The sequence below is a fragment of the Anastrepha ludens genome, chromosome X (assembly GCF_028408465.1).
Source record: "Anastrepha ludens isolate Willacy chromosome X, idAnaLude1.1, whole genome shotgun sequence".
NCBI lineage: Eukaryota > Metazoa > Arthropoda > Insecta > Diptera > Tephritidae > Anastrepha > Anastrepha ludens.
The window spans coordinates 87,463,675-87,482,617 of record NC_071503.1 but is presented as its reverse complement, the minus strand read 5'-3'; the positions used below and the strand labels follow the sequence as shown (position 1 = coordinate 87,482,617).

The following is an 18,943-nucleotide window of genomic DNA, read 5'->3' as shown; positions in this document are numbered from 1 at the left end:
ACTATTCTGCTCAGTGAAATCTCTGTGACGGGGCGAGTCAATACCCCCCAGAAACAAAATCCTAAAGCGTCTGACTCACATTGAGCTGCTTCTTAGGCAGCCTCTGCCGCTACGTTAGGAGCGGCTGAATGAGCACCTGTCAGTAGGTTTAAAATGATATGCTATCTATATCCCACCTGAACAATAAAACATGGATGCAAGGAGGAAAGATTTTCAAGTTACGGTGCAGGGTGTAAAGAGCCCAGTGCCGACGGTTTTGAGGAGTGAGCAAGCAGGCTGCCGGCCGTCGATATCCAACGACTGCAATGATATGATGCTGATGCACTTGGCTAACGTATCAGATAATGCTACAAGCAAAATATATATATATATATATATATATATGGCGCGTACACCATTTTTGGGTGTTTGGCCGAGCTCCTCCTCCTATTTGTGGTGTGCGTCTTGATGTTGTTCCACAAATGGAGGAACCTACAGTTTCAAGCCGACTCCGAACGGCAGATATTTCTTATGAGGAGCTTTTTCATGGCAGCAATACTCTCAGAGGTTTGCCATTGCCTGCCGAGGGGCCACCGCTATTAGAAAAATGTTTTTCTTAATTTTGGTGTTTCACCGAGATTTGAACCCACGTTCTCTCTGTGAATTGCTAATGGTAGTCACGCACCAACTCATTTCGGCTACGGAAACGCCTAGAGACGAGAACTGGGTAAAAGTCAAGTATAAGACGCAAAAGAGCAAAAACAAAAGCAAAAAGAAGATGAGTCCCACTCCGCGACCTGATGCCATAGTTATCACAAACTGGCAACATGTCATATAGCGACATATTGAGGGCGATCAAAAAAGATGATGGTCTCCAGCAGCTTGGTGAAAACGTGTCACGAATCAGAAAGACATCCAAAGGAGAGATACTGCTGCAACTGACAAGGGCGTGCCCAAGAATATAAAGAAGGGATTGCTAAGTTACTGGGAGATCAGATCAAAATTTAAGACCGGCATATGCAGGTACCCAAACAGCTGCTATAAGCCTTCCAGCACTAGAATCAGGGTATTTTACGAGCGCAGAAAAGATTAAGGTTGGATGGGTTGTCTGCAGAGTTCGTGAAAAGCTAAGCCTCACGATGTGTTATAGATGCCTAGAATACGGGCATACCGGAACTAAATATGCAAATTATGAAGGTAGGAGTGAGTGCTGTATGAAATGTGGTGGCAAAGGTCATTTCGCAAAAACCTGTGAAAGGGAATCTTTTTGTATTGTGTGCATACCAGATATCCTGCAAGACAAAAAGAAAATGTAAATGATCCAAATAAATTTAAATCACTGGAGAACAGCGCAAGATCTTCTAACCCAAACGATGTACAAACAGGACACAGACGCCACGGTAATATGAGAGCAATACAACAAGCCAGACGCTGGAATGTGGGTTTCGGATGCGACAAGGAAGGCAGATATATGGGTCCTAGGAGATAAGACTATCTAAGATGGGCAACTTGCAGACAAAACCAGCTAAACTAGAGCAAAAATTTCTGGTATATATATATATAGCTGTTATATATCGCCGAGCCTACCTCAAGCAGCTTTTGAAAAAATGCTTGACGAACTGGTCAGAGAAGCCTTGACAACAACAACAAACTTAATAGCCGGAGACTTCAATGCATGGGCCTTAGAATGGGGAAGTAAGTGTACAAATCAGCGAGGGGAAGCACTGCTCAAAGCCTTCTCCTTACTTGATGTTAAGCTATTAAAAACTGGAAGAAAGAACACTTTCGAGAAGAATGGTCGTGGCTCTATTATTATTATTATTATTTTTTTTTTCGAACTCCATTTATTCCATACAATCTGTCATAACAATAACAATAAGTACTATTTTTACCTACAATTTAAATAAGAATAGCTTAGAGTAAGAATTCCCAGTGGAATTCGTTACTTAATAATGAACAACATATAACATATACATATATTATACAATTTTACAACTTTTGCATTTACGTATATTACGGTTTAAATCTTTGCATTAAATCGTTAGGCTGACATTTTTTTAATCTTGAGGAGTAGCTTATCTTGGAAAGGTTATTTGCTCGATTATTCGGATGAGTGGCAAGTCGGTTGTTGTATCTCTGGCTGAGGTTGTTTATTTCTTCGAAAACTGTCGTAACTTTTAGGTCACGGTGCAATATCTCGTTTCGTACAAACCATGGCGCATTGGCACACATGCGGAGCACCTTTGACTGAAATCTTTGCATGATTTCTAGATTTGATTTTGCTGCTGAGCCCCATAATTGAACGCCATACGTCCATATCGGTTTCAGAATCGCTTTGTAGATAAGCACCTTATTGTCTACTGTAAGTGCTGAATTGTAGCCGATTAACCAGTGTAATGATCGCAGTTTCAGTCCAAGTTGCTTTCGCTTTAAAAATATATGCGATCGCCAAGTAAGACGCCGGTCTAATAGAATACCTAAATATTTGGCATTATCTGTTTGTGGTATTGGAACGCTGTTAAGAGATACGGCAGGACATGAGCCATTTCGAAGAGTGAATGTTATCTGCGTCGATTTGCTTTCGTTAGCTTTTATGCGCCATTTTTTCATCCAGCCGCTAACACTGTTAAGGTTTTCTTGTACGTAATCAGAAGCAATTGAGGGAAGGGTACTCCTGGCCATGACGACAGTATCATCTGCATACGGGGCTGTATATGTGTTCTTTGATAGTGGAAGATCTGCCGTGAACAAAGTGTACAAGACGGGGCCTAGAACACTTCCTTGTGGTACACCTGCTCTGATTGCGTGAAGGTTAGTGGTTTCGTTGTTTACTTTAACAAGAAAATGTCTATTTTGCAAATATGATTTTATGAGCATATAACAGTTGTGCGGTAAGCCCTGCTTAAGCTTGTATAGCAGGCCTTCATGCCAGACTTTATCGAAGGCTTGCGTTATATCTAAAAATGCCGCTGTACAGAATTGCCGCCTCTCAAGTGCTTGTCTAGCGAAATCATACACGCAATTAACTTGCTCTATAGTGGAGTGATACTTACGAAAACCAAATTGGTGGGCTGGAATTAAATTTCTTTGCGCAATTATTGGATTTATCCTTTTTAAAAGCAGCTTTTCGAAGAGCTTGGAGGCAACAGGCAATAGACTTATTGGCCTGTAATTGGATACCACGCTCGGGGTCTTCCCTGTATAAGGATGATTTCAGCAACTTTCCATTGAGTTGGGAAATACTCTTGTTTTATCATCGCGTTAAATACAATGGTGAGGAATTTGTATCCACATTTGGGCAGTTCTTTTAAAACCTTACTAGTTATTAGATCGTAACCTGGCGCCTTTTTGGTTTTGAGAGTTTTGGTTGCTGCATATCTAACTTCTTTCCAGGTAAATCGTACAGTCGGAAAATCCATTTGAAACGGAGCTGATAGAAATTCGTTAACTTCTGAGTCTACCTCCGCACTTTGACTGGGAAATGGTTGGAAAACATTTGATAGGTGTTTGGCAAACTCTATTGCTTTTTGTTTATCAGTTTTTGCCCAATCTCCATTACACGTTTTTATCGCTGCGTTGTGAGGCGTTGGTTGTGAGATCTTTTTCGTTGCCTTCAGAGTGAGTAGTCAGTAGCTTCCGTAGGTGACAAGTTGGATAAGTATTCATGCAGTTCTGAGTTTTTTGCGTCTCTTATAGTGTTTTTTAATTGTTTTGTGAGCTTATTTAGTTTTTTTTGTCGTTCCTGTTTCTGGTGCTTTGCCATATGCGCCGAAGCTTGCGTTTTTCTCATATTAAAATTTTGACGTGATCGTTAATGTGCGCTTCAGCGTGAGTGTGCTTAATTTCCGGCGTAGCGGTCCACGCAGCTCTTTGAATGCAGTTGTTGAAAATCTCAACGGCCGTGTCCAGATCAGAGTTGGATTTTAGTGGAATATTTAGGCACAGTGTATCCTCGACTAGTTCTTTAAAGTATTCCCAGTTTGTCATTTTATTGTGTAGCTTTGGTGTCATTTCCTTTTTTTGAAAACAAGAGTTTATTGTTAACAGCAAAGGTGAGTGGTCTGATGAGAGATCTAGACATGTGTCTATGGAGACCTGATTTTTAGATACACCTTTGCATATGCAAAAATCTATAAGATCCGGTGTTTTATTTGGGTCACTAGGCCAGTAAGTGGGTTGTCCTGTTGAGACGTGGAATAATTTATTGACCTACATTGCTTTGCGGAGTTCGCGCCCTCTTGGAGTTATTAAGCGTGAGCCCCATTGCGGATGTTTCGCATTGTAGTCGCCACCTGCTATAAATCTAGGTCCCAACGATTTGAAATACCTTTGGTATTCAACGCTTTTTATTGATTGATTTGGAGTGCAGTACACAGAAGCAATCACAAGAGAGCTCTTTCCATCTGTGACTGTTATAGCAGTCGACTGTAGATTGTAATTTTTAGTGTTTCCATGAACCATATTATTTTTGATTAAGATGGCTGTGCCTCCTCTTGCTGTACCAGCAGGATGATTTGTGTGGTATAAATCATATTTTGGAATTTTTACGTAACATTTGTCTGTCAAGTGTGTTTCAGATATTAACATTATGTCAATATTTTTATCTGCTAGAAATACTTCCACTTCATAGCGGTGTTGGATGAGCCCATTGGCATTCCAAATTGCAAGCAGCAGCGGCCTATTCATTTTGGAACATTCGGAAGCATGGCTGTAAGCAGATTGAGTACAGTACCCATCTGTTCGACTAGAGTTCTGACCATTCTTTTCAGTTCTTCAATTTCATTATTAGTTTCTTTCTGAACAGTACCTTTTTCAGTAGTTGGTTGTGGTTTTTCTTGTGCTCCATTATTGATTTTCAGAGCTTCCGCGTAGGACAGCGTGTTTTTTGTTATTGCGTGTTGCGAGATTTCGGAGTTAGGCACAACATTTGGCAGCTCTTTTTTTCGCAGCGTTGGGTACGTTCTTCGTTGCAGGTCTTTGTAAATAGTGCAACCCTTGTTTGTAATTAGCGGGATGGTTACCATCACATAGCACGCATTTAACTTCCTTTGAAATACCCCTTTTTGGACAGTCAATGGTTAAGTGATTACCAACGCATTTAACGCATCTTGGACTACGATTGCAAAAGTGCTTTGTATGCCCGTAGCGTTGACATCTTGTGCATTGTGGAATTTCGCGCCGTTTTCTTGGTGCTTCAAATTTAATTTTTGTATAAGGGTAAGACTCCGTCAGAAAATATGAGATTTGCAAGTGGTCTTTCGATTTCTTTGAAACTTTGGGAAATATTAGTTCTAGGTAAGATACATTCGAGCCTAAAAGGATTTTGAAAAATTTTCAAAATTGAGTCATCTACGCCATGTTGAAAATCGGGACCGTGTTTTTTTCAAAAATCAATATTTCTTGAACCGTTGGATGGATTTCAATGCAATTTACAGACAATATAGAAACAAATAAGTAGTTTAAATTAGTATTATGTTAAAAAAAAAATTTCGAAATTTTGACCAAAAAAAAAGTCAAAAAAATTTTTTGAATCAATTTTTAGTTGATTTGGCCAGTTTTTGAGATTTTCTGTTATACACGTTACGATTCCTTATGATTTAACCTTTATTTTGAAAAAAAAAAATTTTATGGTGTCTATAATAGTTCTCGAGATATTGCGATTTTAGTGGAAGCGCGCACGCACGGTTTAGGTAACAGGTGTGCAATGCGCGCTGCTTTATGTGTTCCTGTATGAAGTGACTGGAGCAGACTGCTGCAGGTCTGTGCGCGTTTTTCTACTCCCGCGCTGCGTAACCGCGAACTTCACGGTGCGCGCTTCCACTAAAATCGCAATATCTCGAGAACTAATATATTATAGACACCATAAATTTTTTTTTTTTCAAAATAAAGGTTAAATCATAAGGAATCGTAACGTGTATAACAGAAAATCTCAAAAACTGGCCAAATCAACTAAAAATTGATTAAAAAAATTTTTTTCACTTTTTTTTGGTCAAAATTTCGAAATTTTTTTTTTAACATAATACTAATTTAAACTACTTATTTGTTTCTATATTGTCTGTAAATTGCATTGAAATCCATCCAACGGTTCAAGAAATATTGATTTTTGAAAAAAACACGGTCCCGATTTTCAACATGGCGTAGATGACTCAATTTTGAAAATTTTTCAAAATCCTTTTAGGCTCGAATGTATCTTACCTAGAACTAATATTTCCCAAAGTTTCAAAGAAATCGAAAGACCACTTGCAAATCTCATATTTTCTGACGGAGTCTTACCCATAAAGCAGATTATCGCATGCATATAACTCTTTATTTTTGTTGCCTACTTTGAGGCTAATGTAGAACATTGGAAGCGGTTGTTTTGTTTTCCATTGAAGCATATTGCAAATATTTACCACTTGGTGGCCGAGGTTTTCTATTGCTTCACGAATGTCGTCTGTGGGTGTCGATGAATGCATACCTTTAAGGACTATATTAAAGTTACGTTCTTGTTTTAATTTATATGTATGGAACTCAGTTTTCTTTTCCGCTAGGGCCGCAGTTATTGCAGTGTATTGTTTTGCTGACTGCGGTTGGATTTTAACCTCGCTTCCTCCAGTAACTTTTAATACGAAGCCATCTACGGCAACATTTAAGAGTAGGTTTTGAAGTGGCTGGATGTTGCTCACTCCAGATACAAATATCGGTGGGGGCCTAGGTTCCTTGCGCGTTTGAGGTGGGGGGGTCCTACGATTGATTTCCTCTTGGTCGCGTACTGCGAATCGATTTGAGTTGCTTGCAGATGGCGTTGCTAGCCAGTAGTTATCAAGCTTTGATTGTTTTGTTTTATTAGGTGTATATTTACCTGGACTAGATCTCCCGCGCTTTGCAGGCGTAGCACCTTTATTCATGTTTTTCAAGTTATTTGTGATACCTTTCGGAGAGGTCGATTTATCTTTGGTTGTTGGTGACTCACACTGAGAGCTCCAAGATTTTTTTTTGTCTGCATGTTTGATCGCTTGTTTGCGCAAACTTTTGTTTGATTGGCGACTGAGCTGCCTCCATGCCTTTATAAGTTAAATGTAGTGTGTAAAGTAAATTTACGTTTTACAACACTGTATTCGAATGTCAGCTGCTTTTCAGCAACGTGAAACAGCTGTAGTGTTAAATTTGTTTGTGAGTTCACTTTCTCTTTTAGTTTTTTGAGTTTTTTGGTTATAATAAAACGAACAAAAAAGTTTATTATTTCGATCAAAATTTTACAAATTTGCCTTCACAGCGCTATGGAGATAGCTGGTTTTTGCGACCCGATAGCAGCTGCGAGAGCTGCTATTTTTTGTGGCGTTTTTCGCTTTTGGCGCGCCCGCACTGCGTGACTCTTTTAGATTCTTCCCGGAGCCACTTCACACACGTCCGCTCGGTAAGAAAGGTAACGGCTTATTTATATGGCTCTATTATTGACATAGCTTTCATACGCAGATCTCTAGCTTTAAGGACGAAATGGCAGATTTGCGACATTTATACCCACAGCGACCACTTGGCCATAATGATCGAAATATTAAATCCAAAACCAAGTAAAAGAAATAACAAGCCTGCCAAAAAAAGCCCACACAAAAGGGTGGAAGATCGAAACCATGGACGAAGAAATTTTCAAGCTTATGCTAAACGCTTATCCAAGTAACATAAACGACGCGAATGAGCAAGCTCAACTACTGGAAATACGCCTGACCAAAGCCTGTGAGGCTGCAATGATCAGGAAAAAACACACTTACATGCGGAAACCGGCATACTGGTGGAACAGCGATATAGCTGAACTCAGAGGCGCTTGCCACAAAGCTAGACGACAATACCAAAAAAGCAGAGGAACAAGTGAAAAAGAAAGGTTACGGTAAATTTTAAAATTGAAACGCAAGGGCCTCAAAATGCGATTAAAAAAGCAAGGCTTCCTGCTTCAAAGAACTGTGTGCCAAAGCTGATGAAAATCCGAGGGGAGGAGCGTATAAGTTGGTAATGTCTAAGATTAGTGGATGTTAAAGAAAGCGCCGACTTGCCCTGTTATCTTAAAACCCTTTTCCCAAGTCAAGAAAATGAGCAAGAATGCCGACTAACAACAGACGCATCAGTTATTATAGATATACCTACAGTCACGGAAACAGAGGAAAATGCAGGCTTGGAAACCATACGGAGCTCTTAAACTCGCACTGAAAGAAGACGAAAAACCCTTCACGGAGTTGTATCAAAAGTGTTTTCGAGATGGTATTTTCCCAAAAATTTGGAAACAACAACGACTTGTCCTTTTTTAGATGGGCTTATTGCTGATTGCTTGGAACAGCACCGTAGTGAAAAAGAAGGCTTGTCCGACAAGCAATATGGTTTCCGAAGGGGCGCTTCACTATTGCTATAATTAAACAGATTACATAAATAGCGGAAAATTGGTGGAATAAGATGGATGCATGGTATCAAGGAATATTGCGCCGTTATGACATTTGACGTAAAAAATTCACTTAACTCTGCATGCTGGTCCCACATTATGTAAGCTTTAGGGAACCTGGTCACGCCACCATATCTATTGCGTTTGATAAAAATCTACCTGTCAGATAGAATACTACTCTATGACACAGACGAAGGAGTTAAGCAATATAGAGTATTTGGGGGAGTACCGCAAGGCTCTGTGCTGGACCATCTGTAGTTGAATGTGCTCTACGATGGAATTCTCCGCATCCCTATACCAAAAGCAGCCCAATTAATCGGATACGCGGATGATATTGCGTTGGCAATAGTGGCAAAAGAGCTTCATCAAATCAAGACTATATGTAGTGCGACAGTTCACAATCTAAAAAACTGGCTTACATCGTCAAACCTACAGCTTGCGGGCCAAAAAACTGAAGCAGTTTTGATCACAAGTATATTAGAAAAAAAATTGAGAACATCACACTAAGCATAGACGGGCATAACATCAACACCCAACCGTACCTGAAATACTTGGGAGTAATTATTGATGCACGCTTAAACTTCAAAGTGCACATTGAAAAAGCTTGTGAGAAAGCAGCACGGGTAAACACGGCGCTATCTCGAATAATGGCTAACATAGGCGGGCCAAGCCAGAACAAAAGGCTACTACTGGAAAAAGTTACCCAATCCATTGTAATGTATGCTGCACCGGTATGCAACCGCTAAAATACGAAACATACGGCAAGAGTACAAAATCTCTGTTTCGACTGAGCGCTATTAGAGTCGCAAGCGCTTTTTGCACTGTATCCCATGAAGCTATTGGGGTAATCTCTGGCATAATGCCCCCAGATATATTGGCTCGGAAAAGTAAGAGGATATATTACAAAAGCCGAAGCCTTGGCAGGTCGTTAATAGCTGAGGAGCGGAAGAAAATCAGATACGAGAGTCTATCTAAATGGCAAGACGTTGGGATATAACAACCAAAGGGAGATGGACACATCGACTCATTACAAATGTGCAGGCATGGGTCGATAGAAAACAGGGTAATGTCGACTTCTATGTGACGCAGTTCCTGACAGGACATGGTTGTTTCAGAGAATATCGCCACAAGTATAGCCATAATGATGGATTTATATGCTCATTTTGTGCTTAGGCTTATGAAAATGAGGACCATATTTTTTTTTACTTCCAAAGATATAGTAAAGAACGAGAGTTTTTGGAAAACCAAATATAGCAGATCCAATAATACCGGACAATCTTGTTCCACACATGCTACAATCTAAAGAAGTGTGGGATTGTATTAAAAAATTGTTCGCGTTCATACTCAATGATTTGAGACAAATGGAGAAGGCGAAAAAGCGAAAGCATAGCACTAAATAGCTGAAATTCTGTAGTATAACAATGCATACTTTTCCTGCGATGTAATAACTTACGCTTGTGCCGTAAGACCATTTTCTAGATTACATAGAAACTTACATTTCTATGGTAAGCACAGAGATATGGTGGGTGGGGGAGAACTGTTATGACAGGGGGCGCTCTCTCATCAACTGACCTAAACAGTGGGTGGTAACAAGCAGATGCTATAGGGTTATTCAATAGGTGCGCTTCAACTTTTTTCCGAAAGGGAGGGCGAACGACGCAATATTTTTTATTTTTCGCTTGTCATTTGTAAACTTCATTAGTATACATTTCATCATGGAATGCTACACACTTGAGCAACGATTGCAAATCGTGCAAATTTTTTATGAAAATAATCGTTCTGTTGCTCCTACTTTAAGAGCATTACGGCCATTTTACGGTCCATTTAACAAGCCGTCCCGTTTTGGGGTTATGAACTTCCAATGAAGTGGACAGTAACAAGCTGGCGACGATTTGTGAGCTCAGAGCCAATATTGAACGCGAAATTGCTGGAATTTCGGCCGATTTATGCAAAAGAGTGGTCGAAAATTGGGTTCAACGATTGAGCTTCGTAAAACGTGCACGCGGTGGTCATGCAAAAGAAATCGAATTTCATACTTAAATGTATATGTTCAAACTCGATAATAAAAAAAAAAAATTAGTTAAAAAAGTCAAACCGTTTGTGTTTTATTCAAAAAAGTTCAAAAGTTGAAGCGCTCTTACTGAAAAACCCTATACTTTCAACGTATTGCATCAGGGGAGTTTAGTGTGCAAACCACGAATACTTAACGGTTGTACCGGGGGATCGGTACTTTCACGATAAGAGGTTAAGTTCAGGTTAAAGTCCCACACTGACGGGATTAAAAAAATAATGCATTTTGTATGCATTGGCGCGACAACCGCTTACTTTAAACTCATAAATCTCGAAACGAATTTTTTCGTCCTAGTGTTGTAAAAAAAAAATATTCAACCGAATCGTATTTCAATTGATTTTTTTATTAAAATACTGAAAAAAAAACGATTTTTAGATCGTCAATAGCTACAGTCATATTGAATAATAATTTTTCGGTTTTTTCCGCCCAGGACCAATTTTTCGGGAGGGTCAACTTCAGCGCCATTTCTAAAATTATAAAAATTAAACTTTTATTGTTTTGTTTGTGTATCTAAAAAAAGTTAAAGTATTTTTTTTATTGTACACAAATTCTGAAAATACCCTCAATTTTCGAGATCTAGACCACCGAGACCCCTTAAATTATAATATATTTAGAAATACTGTGAGAGAATATTGGGAAAAGAACAGTTTCGTATGTTCTTTGAGGTGTATTAGTGGGTTCTAAGGCGGACTGATGCGAACGTTTTAAATGTTTGAAGGAAAAAATTAATAACGATCCAGAGTTGAGTGCTCAGAGTAAAATTAACGGGGCTATACCCCCAACCCAGGTGAAAACAATAAAAATATTGAAACAAATAACACTGTAGAACAAATTCAGGTTAGCAAAAATTAGGTCCATTCTGAGAGTGGCGGGTGAAAATAGAGGCGAAATTAGAAGACCCGTATCGCGCCGTTTTTTTATGTTAGTTCGAATTTTTTTTTAATCGGCCTTCGAAGTTCGAAATCGGAGCAAAATTGTTTATATGGTTTTTTGGCTATAACTCGTCGACTAATTGATATTTTTTCAATCTGTAAAAGCCAAATTATTGCTAGAGACCTGTGCAACAATTACAATTTTTGAAAAAATTGATTTCGAAAATTTTTGTGGTACTTATGAAACAATATACTGAAAATCGGCATTTGACTGCAAACTTCGAAGGCCGATTAAAAAAAAATTCGAACTAACATAAAAAAACGGCGCGATACGGGTCTTCTAATTTCGCCTCTATTTTCACCCGCCACTCTCAGAATGGACCTAATTTTTGCTAACCTGAATTTGTTCCACAGTGTAATGCCACTTTTGATAGTATGTGTAACTCTGCTAGTAGGCACGGCGTAGACCGGGTGCTAGTAAATTGGATTCGTTCGATGCTGGCCCAAAGAATCGTTTCGGTGCGAGCAGAGGAAGATCTGCAGGTGTCATCTGGGGTTAACAGAGGCTGCCCCCAATGCGGTGTGCTGTCTCCATTACTCTGGTGCATGGTAATCGATCCTCTACTCACCACCTTAAACGATTCGGGAGTCTACGCACAAGCATATGCGGACGATGTTGCTTGTTTGGTAACAGGCTCTTCGCCTATGAACATCTGCAGGAAAGTGCAGAAAACTCTGGATCGGATTGACACTTGGTGCTGTGCGAACGGGCTGTCGGCAAATCCCGCCAAGACTGGTATTGTCCTCTTTACCAGAAGGAGGAAGCTTGATGGACTCGTTCTGCCAAAGCTAAAAGGAGTCACAATCCAGCTATCCAAGGAAATTAAATATCTTGGAGTAATCCTCAATAGTAAGCTCCTATGGAAATCACACGTTGAGACAAAGGCATCCAAAGCGCTGACAGCTTTCTGGCAGTGCTAAGGTGTCTTTGGGAAAACGGCGGGTCTCTCTCCTAGCAAGGTCCTATGGATCTACACGGCTATGATAAGACCCATTATCACCTATGCATCAGTGGTCTGGATGAGTAGACTCTCCCTAGTGGGAGTCAGGAGGACCTTATCGAGACTACAACGCACTGTGGCCATCTGTTGCACCGGAGCTTTTCGGACTACTTCAGGCCCGGCACTAGATGCTTTGATTGGTTTACCACCACTTGATGCTTTCATCCGAGGAGAGGCCTTGAAGGCCATCTGCAGACTGAAACACAGTGGGAACTGGTACGGCCCTTGTCCGGCATTGGAACACAGAGAAGGCATGGACATCGATCCAACGATTATCTCCATGCCCCTTGACTCCATGCCATCAAGAGTCGTACTTGAAAAGAGATACAGTGTAGTGCTACCAGAGGCTCAGTTGTGGGGAGACTCAGAAAATGAGCCCGGCAAACACTGTTTTCGCATTTTTACGGATGGCTCCAGGACCGAGCATGGCTCCGGCTCTGGGGTCTACGTGGAATCCAGCGGGACAAAACTGCACTTTGCTCTTGGAATGCATGCATCTGTGTTTCAAGCGGAGGTGTATGCAGTTCAAGAAGCGATGAACTTTGTTGTGGAAAAACGATGGAGAGGCAGATCTATATGTGTCTGCAGCGACAGCCAAGCAGCGCTTATGGCCTTAGACAGCCCTCAAACCACATCAGGGGTAGTGAAGTCCTGTAAATCCAGGCTGAACTATGTCGGTAGACATAATAGCTTGATGCCAACTTCTTTGGCCCAGAGCCCGCTTTGCCACTCCCCTCTGCGGCCATCACGGCCACGGTTAGCAAATGGGTAACTACTACCCACAAGCGAGCTTGGCAGGCTGAGAGAGGCTGCAGATGGACAAAACTGATGTTACCTGTCATGTCCGATCGACTGTCACAAACCCTTCTGTCATTAAGCAGAGGGGAGTGCAGACGGCTGGTTGGACTGATGACGGGCCACTTTCTGTGGGCAAAGCACATGGAAAGGTTGGGCATCTCAGACAGTGTACTCTGCCCAGCTTGTGAAGAGGAGGATGAGACGGCGGACCACTTCCTGTGTGTCTGCCCCGCCTTCGCTCGAATCAGGTTTGAGGTCTTTGGCACTGATGTGTTAAGAAGCGACCATCTTGGCTCCTTGGCACCACAAGGTCTACTCAGATTTCTTCGGAGATCGGGTAGATTTAAAGAAAATTAAAAGGGAATCCAAGTGTAGTACAATGGACTCAATTAATGTCTGAGTGCTGCACTTGCTAGTTGTCCCGACAAAAAAAAAATAAAAATAAAAAAAAAAATCCCTGGCGATTCATATACTCATGAGGTACTACTCCAGCGAGTAAAGTATTGCAACATGTGTGCAGTCAATAGCACCTATGATGCCTTTTATTCCGAATATGTTATGGAAGCTGCACATTTTAAGCCGTTGAAATGGTGCAAAAGCATATTTTGTACCATGTTCAAAACTTACCCCCTCTTTATGCTGTTGTAATGCTCAGCATTGGGAAAACTAATTTTAAAGTCTTTGTGTTCCCCTACCATTTTGCAAATTTGCTCAATACATCTCGACACGCTTGGTTGACTCATTGCCGAGAAGTGGCAGTTTCCTAGAATGCTTTGGTAGGAGCCACTTGCCAGAAAATATAGTACTGAAACAAACTGAAAGTAATATGTTGTAATGCATACCTATATATTTTTATTAATATATCAAGCCCACACGAAGCTTGAATGGAATTCTCGAATTCCGCTCAAACTTGTCAAGTGGTTTGAGATCTTGAATAAGTTTCCAGCAGAAGGATTTCGGGAATCTAAAAAACCTCCTGAAAACGTCTTCTTCCAGAAGGAATGGGTCTTCCGTGCTGCGTAAACTTGCCAGAATCCGTCTAAGCATGTTTCTAAAACGTCAATAAATACACAATTGTTCGTGTTCTTAAGACATTTTTACCCAAAACATATTACTTCGCTTCATTTTCGCGCTTTTTGAGATTGCTTACTGAATTGCAACTAGTCTCAAAATCAAATTTCACCACGAACGGTCTCAATTAGTGACTTGAGACTGCTTACAGAATTCGGGCATTAGTATATTAAAAAAATTTTGTAATTCTAAAGTTTGAAAACTTGAAATGAAAATTTAATGAGGCAAAATTAAAATTAAAAGAACACCATTAATCCTTTGTTTCGTCTTCAAATAATGGTGACTTATTTATAGCATCTTCAAATGTGGTAGATCCAATTTAACAAGTAATATATTTTCCAATGTTTCTTCGCTTAACCGATTTCTGTTGCCAGTCAATCTGATTATCAAAGTAGAAAAAGCAGTTTCTGTTGTCACCTAAAATTCACTAAGTGTTAATTTGTCTGTGCTATTACACTGTGGAACAAATTCAGGTTAGCAAAAATTAGGTCCATTCTGAGAGTGGCGGGTGAAAATAGAGGCGAAATTAGAAGACCCGTATCGCGCCGTTTTTTTATGTTAGTTCGAATTTTTTTTTAATCGGCCTTCGAAGTTTGCAGTCAAATGCCGATTTTCAGTATATTGTTTCATAAGTACCACAAAAATTTTCGAAATCAATTTTTTCAAAAATTGTAATTGTTGCACAGGTCTCTAGCAATAATTTGGCTTTTACAGATTGAAAAAATATCAATTAGTCGACGAGTTATAGCCAAAAAACCATATAAACAATTTTGCTCCGATTTCGAACTTCGAAGGCCGATTAAAAAAAAATTCGAACTAACATAAAAAAACGGCGCGATACGGGTCTTCTAATTTCGCCTCTATTTTCACCCGCCACTCTCAGAATGGACCTAATTTTTGCTAACCTGAATTTGTTGCACAGTGATATAGAAGCCTCACCTTTACAAATCATCCCCGCATTAATGCAGCCCGCTCCTTTTGAAAGCGACCATATTACTTTCTTCTCACTTGAAGCTCTTAACGAATTACAGATTAATAATACGGAAGTAATTTCAACTATTCAGAAACATTTAAAAATTGGAGAATGGTCAATCTCTGTTATCCTTAGTCAAATTACCATTTCCATAGCATGATTACGATTTTTGTTTAAAAATACAAAAAAAATAATTGTTTGGGAATCTCAAATTCCACACACTAATAACGAGCCTCATGCGATAATGAGTGTGCAACATTGTGCTGAATCCCATAAACCAATAGAATTAGAAGCTCCTATCAAACCACCAAGATTGAACAATATTCCGTTTTTTCAAATGATTGAGGGCAATGTTTTTAAGAAGGGAGGAGTTAATAATTAACATATTTATTTTAATAAAGTTCAATCCCCCTTGTCGCAATTCAATTGCTGACACTTTTCCTTTTAATAAAGTTAATAAATTTATTGTAATAAAGTTCAATTCCCCCTGTCGCAATTTAATTGCTGACACATTTCCGTTTTTCCCAAATTTAATCATTTACCTTTCCCACAATATTTACTTAAAGTGCTGACGACATGTTTGCATTGAATGCATCTCAAACAGATCTCGTTGCATTATAGCTCACGTTGCATTCAATGTGACGATTGCTGTTCGATATTTAATATTAACTAGCTACTTAATACTTACTTAAGAAAACAAATTATTAATTAATCAACAGTCCGACTAAGAAGACATAGCCTTCCGGCAAAATTATAATTAAAAAATAAAGACGTAGAGGCTATAGTCCGCTCTTTACCAAAATAAGACATAAGTCTTTTAATAAGTGACATACATAATAAAATGTGTTGAATGTAAGGGACTGTATACAGAAAATGAAATATGCGAATGTGATAACGAAAACTGAAAATAGGTAACGATTTCAAATAATGTGTGATAACGAAGTATTATATGTGAAGAACTTGGACCACAAAATGGCTTGAAAGCCATCGAAAATGTAGCAACTATATTAAACAAAAACAGCTAGAAAATCATAATAAAATAGTAATTCATTCTCTCTAAAATTCTCGGAATTTCCAAGAAACCAGTCGTCTGAAAGCACATAAAGTCACACATTAAACCAATTTAAACCCAACGAATCAAAGCAAATATTCTTTAATACGTTCACATATAAGTAGATTATCTATTTTTTCGTGCTTAACTTCCAATCCGTAATTAAAAAGAGAGACTACCCATACACAATATCTCTCCCGAAGTTTGAGATTACAAATTATTTTAGTACTAGATTATATTATACTGTTTTACATACAACATTGTGTTATCGATAATTATTTTTACGAATGTAAAGAAAAACGTCTAAGGAAAAACTAAATAAAATGGACGCCGGCAAAGAAAACAGGTTTGTATATTAATTCTACATTCATATTACAGAAAAAAACGTTTTGTTGGTGTTTATTACTAGCAGCCAATTGCGCAGTTAAGTTAACTTTTCCTTCTACTTGTCTTTTCTTCATATCGTTAATAAATAAATAAACCGAAAAATCAGCAATATTTTATCAAAGTAATTTCTATGGAAAAAACCCTTTCACAACAGTATTGACCCTCTGATTGTAAATTTTGCAGGTAATCTGCCATATGTGATTAATTTCGTGGCTGTGAACGTACTTCTAGACTATTTATATATAATATTTATTATAAATAACCCAAAAATCGATAGGAATGTTCTGTCACAAAAATTATATCGGGGTTGTTTTTAGCTGCATGAAAACTAACGATATAAAACCTGTATATGTATACTATTGAAAACTGTGGTATTATTTCTGTTCAGTAAGATTTGGCAAGTCATCATTAATCGTTTACCTTCAAAACAACCCTTCCAAATTGTGCAAATTTACTTTGAAAAAATTAAATCTGCTCGCGAAGCTCATAAAGCACTAGGGGCATTTTTTGTTTGTTTTTGAATATGACATCCGGTATATGTCCGCCATGGTTACGAGTTACATTGTCTACTTGATCAGTCCAATTTTTGAATACTTTTACCAATAAATCTGGCCGTATGGCGTCAATGGTGCCTTGAGTATTGGCTTTCCATGCTTCAAGCACGCTGTATGGCAAGTTGCGCCGTCTTGTTGAATCCAAATGTCGTCGATGGTTAGCTGATTAACTTTTAGACACAAAAACTGAGTCAGCATGGCTCAATTGCGCTCGATATTCACCGTAACGGCAGCTTCTTCCTTATTTCGGAAGGAATAAGGACCGATGATGCCGCCAGTGCTCTATAAACCGCGCAAATAGATTTATTATTTTTTTGAAAAGAAATTTCCAAAATTTGGAAACGTTGTTCTGGCATTGAACGATTCATGACGACTTAATCATCAATCATTATCGATAAAATCATTATCTGCTGGTAATAGCATAGTTATCGATATCGATAGTTTTCATGTAGCCGAAAAAACACCCTATACAATTTTTAACACGAGTTACAGAATACAGAAGATGGCGCCTTGAGAAAAAATTTATTCTTCGCGATTTCGACAACCGATGACATCAGTGCGAATAATCAAACAAACGGAAAAGCAGTTATACTTGATTGTGAATATTCAGTGAATGGTTTGCGAATATTCTGATTTTAGGATTTGTGATTTCTAAATTAAACAAACAAATTAAGTGCAGATTGTGGATGACGCTGCAGCTAGAAGGTTTTTTTTGTATTGGTAGTACTGACATCATGGCGAATTTCGATGGCGCAATCTTTCATTCTATCATTCTTGAATACTCAATATGTTAAAGTTGTTAAGCATACGGCAAATACTTAAAATGAGTGCACTACTGCTTGTTTTTAAAATCTTTGTGTGTCTAAAAGAGTCTTAAATTTAGTACATATATGTATGTGGAGTTTTATTTCCCCACATAACTGGTGACCGCTACAATTTACCAACAGGCATCATGGGAACAGGACGAGGAAATATTGAAAAAAATTGGCCATACAGAGCTTCCAACGGGAAGTTTTTAGAAGCAATTAATCCTTCCCAGCAATCAACCCCTCCCAACCGATTGGAGTTACCACCGTTTTACAGCGAGCAAGTCCATTGCTTGCAACTAACTATTAGTGGTCGCCCGCTTCGACCAAGACGCCCTCATGATTACTGAAAACATTGTTTCAAATCCACCCATAACAGACAAACATGCTGAGTTAAAGTCTGGCCAACCACTTTGGAATTCTTCAGGAGCGTCACTTCAAAATGCTGTTGTCTGGTATAGAGTTACGGGAACGACGCCCATCTGAACTCTTGGCAGAAATCGGCTAGAAGAAAACCATCTTGACCCCTCATTCGTCCGCTCTATCTGGCTAGAACGGCCCCCATTGCAGATTCAGTTGGCAATCACCGTCGACGGGTTAGGACAACGCTAAACTTGCGCAAATAGCAAGACTTATGGAAATTTAGCATGGCTATGAAAACCACTTTGTAATGCCAATCCCCGCGAGTCTGTCACTAGCAGTAATACCCCACCATCCACTTGCAACTATTTATTATCGCAGATTAATCACATATGCCAAGAAGTGCACACATCCTTGTGCTTTCGAGTAGAATCACGAATCGTCACCAGTAGACACGGTGGATACTGGTGGCAAGACAATACCTCGCTAATTATGCGTATACGATCGTACAAAAAGTACGCAAAAAGCAATATTTATATCAATAAGTTGCAGG

The 18,943-nt window shown here is 39.1% G+C and overlaps 1 pseudogene; it reads right to left on the bottom strand.

Annotated features, from left to right (window-relative positions):
• Positions 1 to 13,642: 13,642 nt before the first annotated feature.
• Positions 13,643 to 14,235, bottom strand: LOC128870323 (putative nuclease HARBI1; annotated as a pseudogene).
• Between the last annotated feature and the right edge of the window lie 4,708 nt (positions 14,236 to 18,943).